An 8,577-nucleotide genomic window follows, 5' to 3' on the forward strand; every position below is an offset into this window, starting at 1 on the left:
GAGGCTAAATATTCAAAGCAATCAGCGACATGTTTTTGGGAGGAGGAAGCTCAATTATAGAAACTCAAATATAGCAATCAGACTATGCAGATCAATCATGATAGCAATGAATAAAATGCAAAAAATTTCAAAGCAAGTGAAAGGTCTTTGCCCTTATGTTTTGCTTCATTTCAATTTCTGAGAGAAAAATTTCCCAAGATTAGAAATCAATAGTCTTTCAGTTTTGATATTGAGCACAAAGAAGATAATGAACTTCTTGATCGGGACTCCTTACCCTTGTGTTTCTCCTCATTTGCAAAAATAAGAGAAAACTATAAGCAAGCAGATAAGCGAGTTGTCAACAGTATAAATGGGAAACCTTCTCATGAATCGGTTGAGGATGTCACTTGTGATATGGAAGCTTCTTTCGCTCCAAAATCGTAGCCACTGAGTTACATTGAGTTTCAAACCACAGATGAAATCTTAGAACCTAAAATATATTATGAATTTATGCAAGATAATTCTGTACCATTAAGTTTTGATTAATTCAGTTTTTGAAGAAAAATTTTGATAATATCTCTGAAGAAAAGAATGACAAGCCTATAGATTGTAGTCTCATTGGAACCAATGTATAAAAATTTGCAACAACCTTCTCAGGTTCTCCATGATCCAATAGCTGATATTTTGGATGATATATGTAGTCAAAGCCTTTCTCCATTAGCTAGCTATGAGCCTAAAAACAGAGATGATAAAAACTTGATCAGGCAACCGACTTCATTGTCTTGTTCAACAAGAGTCTCATTACAAAGCTCATCCGAAAATTTGCAGTCATATCAAGACAATTATAAGTTAGAATTGCATGAGAGTAAGGATGAAAATGAAATTTTGTATTCATGGTATAAAGACCACCTAGAGTAGAATTGCAATTTGTTGGATGACCTAAACCTAAGTGCACATTCATTTGAAGATCCTTTTTCACTATTTTTGGAGTCAACAAGGGGATCTAAATTTTTCAATCCTACCAAATTTGGATTTGTTTGCAAGTTTTTATTGGAGTTGTCATCATGCAGAATTTCTATTTTGCTCGTAAACAAGCATATGCAAAGAACTCAATCAATGGATAAAATGCTTGCATGGTTTCATTGGTTGTTCCATTTTACTTGATCAGGTGATTTATGGATCAGTTAGAGTAGGTAAGGTGTGATGAATAAGCTCAACATTCTGAGCATATTTTTCAGTGTAAGTTTCCAGTACAATTTGCAATTGATGGTGTATAGTTCAACTTTTAGTTTGATTTGAGTTAGTTTGAGGATTATAGCTGCAGTGGATTCATTGCCTAATGAACAAGGCTATCTAGTCTACAGTGTTCTTAACACCTCATAAAGGAGTTTCCATCCCCATTGGAGCCAATGTTAGTGTCCATTAGTCACAATGATCAAATTTACTCTTTCACATTGTTGATAGAGTCTTAGGTCAAATTATTATATTTTCAAATAAAATTTGACATCTTTCTTGGTTGTCAAATGATCATAAGTCATTATCTAAGTGTCATTGCTACTCCCTCCACTTATTCAAGATCATAAATAGCCATCATGGTCATGTCATCATTTCCTGTTATAGGTCATCAAATGAGTTAGTTGGTCACCATTTAGGTCATGGTCTAGAGTATGCATTTGATGGCAATCATTATATTAGTCATCAATATCAAATTAGGGAGTCATGTCATCCATTATGGTCACCATCATGGGAGTTAGCAATTAGGGAATACAGTTTTTCAAAAATAATCAAAGTACTTCTATGTCACATGGAGATGTAACCTTCCTATTGAAGAAATAATGTTGCAGTACAAATCACATCATCAAATCATTATGTCAAAGTACACATGATGTCATCCCACTATGAAGCCAAAAATCGAGTTTCTAAGTTATAAAGGAGCATAAAAGCATTTTTAAACTTCATTGCATCCTTACAAAAATCTCCAAGAGCTCCTCTCCACCAGTTTGATACTTGCCATAGCCATTAGAATTTCGAATTTCACCACCACTGCTCCTCTCATCTGTTTGTTGTGTTTCTAGAAGTAGTTGCTGCGTTTCTGGAGGTATTCGTTGTGTTTTTCATTTGGAGACCAAAGGGAGGGAAAGTAGGTTCAATTTTCATAACACATGCTTGAAGGCCTCTTTAAACCAGTAATTAAAGCTTCATAAATCATCCATGCAGTCTTTTTCCTCAAAAACTAATTGAAATCTATCCCTAGGGTTTTGTTGCGCTTTCTTGCTGCATTTTCTACTTTCCATAGTCTTTTAATTATTTTAAGAAGAAATCCCCTGGTTTCTAAGCCTACATCCCCTTAATTACCCTCATTAAACACTCCTCATCATTCCTCACATTCAAATTCACTAATTTCATCATTTTCCTCCATAGGCCTAGCTAGTCGCTGCGCTTCTGGCTTAGGATTGTGTTTCTCCCTTTTCACCCCTTGTTTCTTGCTCATTTTGCGAAATTCCACTTTCATTGTATCCTTAACGCATATCCCTACCCCCAACAATTTCCTCAGAATTTTTCCTATCCTCCTTCCTCTCCATTCCCTTCCCTCAAATTGCTGCACTTTTAGCCTTATTTTGCAGCTCAAATTCCTTACTCCTTCTTGCTTGAAATCAGGGTTTTCTGTCAAAAAGTGAAGCCAAAACATGGTGAAGACCAATGAAAGAAGGAGGTATAAGGGAGGAGATATCTCAAGATATGATACAACTCATATGCAAGAGGTCAATGCATCAGAATTCATTAGAAAATCATTTGGGCAGGCAGGTTGTCTAGGGTTTTATCAGAAAGTGCAAGTGGTGGGCTATCATCATGATTTAACAAGCTTATTTGCCATTAGTTTCAAGAAGGATCATGCCACTATAGCAGGAGTGAACTTTCCAGTGTCATCAGAGGTCATAACTTCAACAACTACTATCCCTAATCAAGGTGAGATTTGGTTCAAGGGAATGGATTTGGATCTAGAGCACTACAAGATAGTGGTTTATAGATTTCTGTGGTGTGGTTTTTGTGATTCCGGATTCGGATATTCCACAGTCTTCACTTTTTGTTGTCTACGTTTCGAGTCTAGAACAAGACTCATCTATGGGACTTATTTGCAAAGAAGAGAAACAGGAGCTATAAATATGGTATGGAGTGATGTCAAGGTGGGGAGCCGACTAGCTCAAGATGAAAGAAAACAAAATTTTATTATAATTCATTATTTATTTAATAAATTATTTTTATTTTTAATTATTCCATGTTATTTTATTTTCGTTTAATAATGGTTTATGGGCTTATATTATGTTTGATAATATAAATTATGATGTTATTAATTATTTATATAACTACCTTTGTGTTTTTAACTTATTGTAATAAATTACATTTTATTTTTATTTTTATTTTTATTTTAATTATATATATATCTATATATATATATATATATATATGTTTGTAGGAGTTAATCTATTACTTCATTATTGCTAGATTATAGAAATATTTAAGTTATGTTATTGGTGTTATGACTTTTAATTATTGTTAATATATATTGAAATATGATTTTCATTATATTTGATAATAAAATTCATGATATTGTTAATTCCATTGTTACCTTTATGTTTTCAAGTTTTATTTTTTTATTTTTTTTATAATTTATATTTATAATTTATATTTTATTTTGGTTAAATAATATTTTATTTTGTTTTATGTATTATTTTACTAATGCTTAGATAATATATTCACTTATGCAACTTAATTATACCTAATGTTAGTTCATGCTATTAGCTTATATAAGTGGTATTTCTTAATAATGCTTAATATTATTTTTAGGGGTTATGGGAGGGGTGGAGTTGTAAACCAAGGATGGGTCCAAAGAAGGGAGGGGTATAGAAGGGGGCTAAATTTCATACGGGGGGGGAGTCATGAGAGGTTGATAGGGAATTTTTTTAGAGGAGAGGGGGAATGTGATAGAGGAGGTAACTGTGAGAAGCAGGGGCGGAGGGTGGGCATGATGAAGAATGGTAAGGTTGATGGGAAGGGGGAAGCAATTTATTCAATGTGGGGGAGAAGGGAAATCCAGTTTCTGCTAACTTCCAGGCCTCCATCTCTATTGAGGTTGTGCGGGTGCTTGATGATTTCGAGTGCCTCCCGTAATTTATGCTTGAAATGATGTTTTTCAATAGTAATGACCTTTGTGTCTTCAAGGAAGATATGTTGGTTTGTCTTGCTTGCATGCTCAGCTAAAGTTGAAGAATGAGTTCTTTCATTATGGATATTTGCACCATTCTCTTTGAGCATAATCTTGACGGACCTACCTGTTTCTCTAATATAGTGTTCTCCACAAGAGCAATAGATCATATAAACACCTTTTTGTTGGAGGTTCTCTGGGTTGTCCTTGACAGATCTCATTCTTTGTTTAATAGTCGTCAAGGGTTTGAATGAAGTTTTGATATCTTTCCTCATGAGAACTTTAGCTAGCTTGTCAGTGACTCCATGAATGTATGGAAGCTAAGCATTCGCAGATGGTTGGTTCTCAGATTTATCTTTCTTGCTTCCGGATCTGGCTTTCTGAATGGCTTAATGATGTTTTTATTATTGTATCCTAAGCTGGTAAATACTTTCTTCAAGTAAGTAATCTCCTCTTTGGTATGGATCTCGTCTGATATTCTACAAGCTCTAGTAAATAGGGTTTGAAGAACACCCATTTTTTGAGCTGGGTGGTGGTGTGAATCAGCATGAAGGTAATTATCAGTATGTGCCTTCTTTCTAAATACTTTGTGTCCTAGGGAACCATCCTTGTTTCTAATGAGGAGGATGTCAAGGAATGGTATGCAATTGTTCTCCTCAACCTCCATTGTGAACTTAATGTCATCAGACATGCTATTGAGATGGTTTAATTTTTTTTTAAGTTCTTCCTCCCCATGAGGCCAATCAACACTGGTGTCGTCCACGAACCTGATCCAAAACTTAGGTTTTAAATCATGAATTTTATTATCAAATATAATAAAAATCATATTGGAATATATATTCACAATAATTAAAAGTCATAAAAACCAATAACATAACTTAAATAATTCTATAATATAGCAATAATGAAGTAATAGATTAACTCCTATAAACATTAAAACAAAAAAATATTTAATTAAAATAAAATTAAAATTAAAAAGCAATTTATTACAATAAGTTAAAAACATAAAGGTAGTTATATAAATAATTAATAACATCATAATTTATATCATCAAACATAATATAAGTCCATAAACCATTATTAAACAAAAATAAAATAACATGGAAGAATTAAAAATAAAAATAATTTATTAAATAAATAATGAATTATAATAAAAATTTGTTTTCTTTCATCTTGAGTTGGTCGGATGCCCACCTTGAAATCACTCCAGACCACACTACAAGATGTTTTTGAAACCACAATATAAGGAGTCTCCTTCTCATATTTTTCCTAGTAGGAAATTGTTGGACAAGTAAAACCCTTTAATGAAGATTATCATGAAGTATTTTACTTGTAAGGGCAGCTTTAGCAGACTATATCAATATCACATCAGATTATTGATGCATTTCACTTCCATGAAGCCCCTAAACCTACCTAACTATCTGTTTAGAAGTTTGGTGAAAATGACTGAGAAGGTGCAATATAAAGGAAGAGATCATCAAGCAAGCATGTTTCATCATGCTCTAGTCAAATTGATAGTCCTCCACCATCTAGCACAGATCGACATGTCACGGGAAGCTTTCTTGGAGGCAATTCTCTTCTTTGTCTCTAACCAGTCAAAGAGTCCAAGTACTCCTTCATCATCATCTAGACCACAAGGAGATCAAACATCAAGCAGGCCATCAGTGACAAAAGCTCATCCAAGGGAAGAGATTTCAAAGACATACAAGAGAGGTGAGAGGTTGGTTTTTGCTCTTAAGCTAGAAACAGAGATGCCTAAACCTAAACCTAGAACTAGGTCTCAAGCAAAAAGAATACCTAAGGAGGTTGTTACTAAAGAAGTACATATGGAAGCCATGGGAGAGGAATCACATAGAGATAAATGTGATTCACCCTTGAAACATCATGAAGAGGTGCCTTTTGAAATAGAGATGGCTGACCATGGAGATAAGGCAACATAAGACATAATCAAGGAGAAAGAGGCACATATTAGGGAGCTAAAATATGACCTTGCCAAAGCCAATTTCATGGTGGCTTTCTTGCAACAAGAGAATAGACAATTGAAACTAAGCCTAATGCAGCAGAGCAAGTCACAAGAAGACCCTCCATCATCAAGCCAAACAAGTGTGTTAACAACAAAAGATAAAGGGAAAGTCATCATTGAGGTAGAGCAGTTGGATGAGAAGAACAGTCAGGTATAGCCAGGGATACCCAAAACTATAGAAATCGCAAGGAAGGAAAAGCATGTAAAAGATCCATCTCCTCCTCAAGTCCAAAATACCATAGATGTTGAACTTGAGAAGGGAGCACTTGAAGAAGTTATTGAAAAAGGAAAATAGTGATACCATCATGCAAAGAAATATGGCAAGGCACTACTATGCAAGAAATATGGTTTACAAAGCTAGAGTTAAAAACATGAAGAAGAAGCTCAAAAGAACCCTAAGGAAACTCAAAAAGAGGGATAACCTTGACCTCTTAGCAGATGCATCATTGGTGGTCTGAATGCAGGACAAAGAGCAAAGGAAAGTGTTGGGTGTGGAGCTTGATTATCTTCTTTATTCAGAGGTATCGTTGCATTGGACTCCAGTTTGTAATGGGACGATAATGCCATCCATAATATTTGCGCTGCAAGGGGGGTCCAAGGGGCAGGGGATCAGGGGCAGCACCCCCAAAGCTAAAAATAGATGTAAAATTGCCTTGTAAAATGTTTTAAATTCGTAGTCAATCTGGTCTGTTCATTAAGCGGAGATCTGACGGTATAAGTTATGTTTAATTTAGGGTTTTTTGCCCTAGAAGGCAACCCCTCGCTATATATAAGGGAATTGTATTGCGTCTATGTAGATCTGGATTCTGAGTGAGAAAGAGAGAGGAGATTGTGTGATAGCGAAGAGGGAATTACAACGGATCTATTGTAGGTTGTAACTCTTCAATTTGCTGGATAATATAAAAGGAAGGATTGGCTGTTTCTCCATGGACATAGCCCAAATTAGGTGAACAACATATATCTGTGTCTCTCTTGTTTTATGTGTTTTCTGTGTTTGTATTTCTGCAATATTTTTTATGTGTTCCGTTGCTCTGTAATATATATAATTTTCTAATAGAAAGCAAGCAAAATTTTGAAATTTTGAAGTATTTTTTGTGCACAGGCAAATAGCATCCTACAGAAACACAACAACTAGTTGCTGCCCTTTTTCTCAAAGGGTCAGTATCAAGATTGTAAAGCATGTGGAGGTAGCCATTGACATGCGGACATTAGAAAATCACCTGAGGAGATTTTCATAATCATGAATTTGCATAAAATCACCAAACAATGCGCCTTTTACACCTTTCTTCCACCCTCTTCAGGATAGTCGTTGCGTTTTTGGACACTTAGTTTTGGGATGAAGATTAAGGAGGTCAAAATCATGTTTTTGGATGACTTAAGGGTTCTAGGGTGTAGTAGAAATCCCATACTTTATTTACAAGTCTCCAGCAAAGCTTAGAACCTCTTCAAGCCATCAAAATATCAATCTAAACATTCGCTGCTCTTCTGCTGAAATTTGTTGCGCTTTTGTGAATGAAGGTGTTTTTTGCATGTAAATAGTGAAATGTCGAGCTAGATTGATGTAAATAATTTCCTTATGAGTTCATCTGATGTAAATAATTTTGTTAGTGGTTACTAGAGTAAAAAATATTGTAATTAAATTCTTTGAAAACAAACTCAACCAATTAGTTTTAAAGGGGAAAGTGGTTTCTAACTCCCCTAGGATTTGGCAGTGGTTAGGTAGGATCATGAAATCAATTCCTATGAAGTATGATTCGACCCCTTAGAGGGGAAATCTTGTTTTTTCATCTATATGTAGTCACAATCAAATCAAAGAGGGGGCTGGAAGCCCATACTTTTTGAACTAGTGTACTTGATATTGGTAGAAATAATATACAATTGAAGCTATTTTTATGGGATTCATGTGTTGTGGTCAGTGACACTGTTTTTCTCCAGTTTTTCTTATGCATATGATTATTAGATGCTTTTAGTATCTATTCATATTTCTTCTTATGATTTATCTCTTGAGTGTTAAATAGAAATCATTATCTCAATGTTTTGTTTTGTTTGAGATTAGCATTTAAATGTTTTTCTTCCAGATAAGTGAATTCATGCATTTGCTCACTTATTCTCTTTCATATGATTTTCTCATTACCATAATACAATGACAAACCATTTGTGTCATTGATTACACCTACCTTGCCTCATTCTATGTCTGCAAATGATCTTTTGACCTACTTGGCCTAGTTCCTAGACCATGTGCTTCTTATCCAGCGAACCCTAATCAAAACCCTATTGAGCTTATAACTATCCTAAAACCCTAGTATTCTCCAGTCACTTCCATTGGATGTGAGGATTGATTTAGAGAGAGAGACCTCTTTGATTTAGCAAG

The sequence above is a fragment of the Pinus tabuliformis genome, chromosome X, assembly GCF_031772625.1.
Source record: "Pinus tabuliformis cultivar Carrire ecotype Pingquan chromosome X, CPIR1, whole genome shotgun sequence".
Classification (NCBI taxonomy): domain Eukaryota; kingdom Viridiplantae; phylum Streptophyta; class Pinopsida; order Pinales; family Pinaceae; genus Pinus; species Pinus tabuliformis.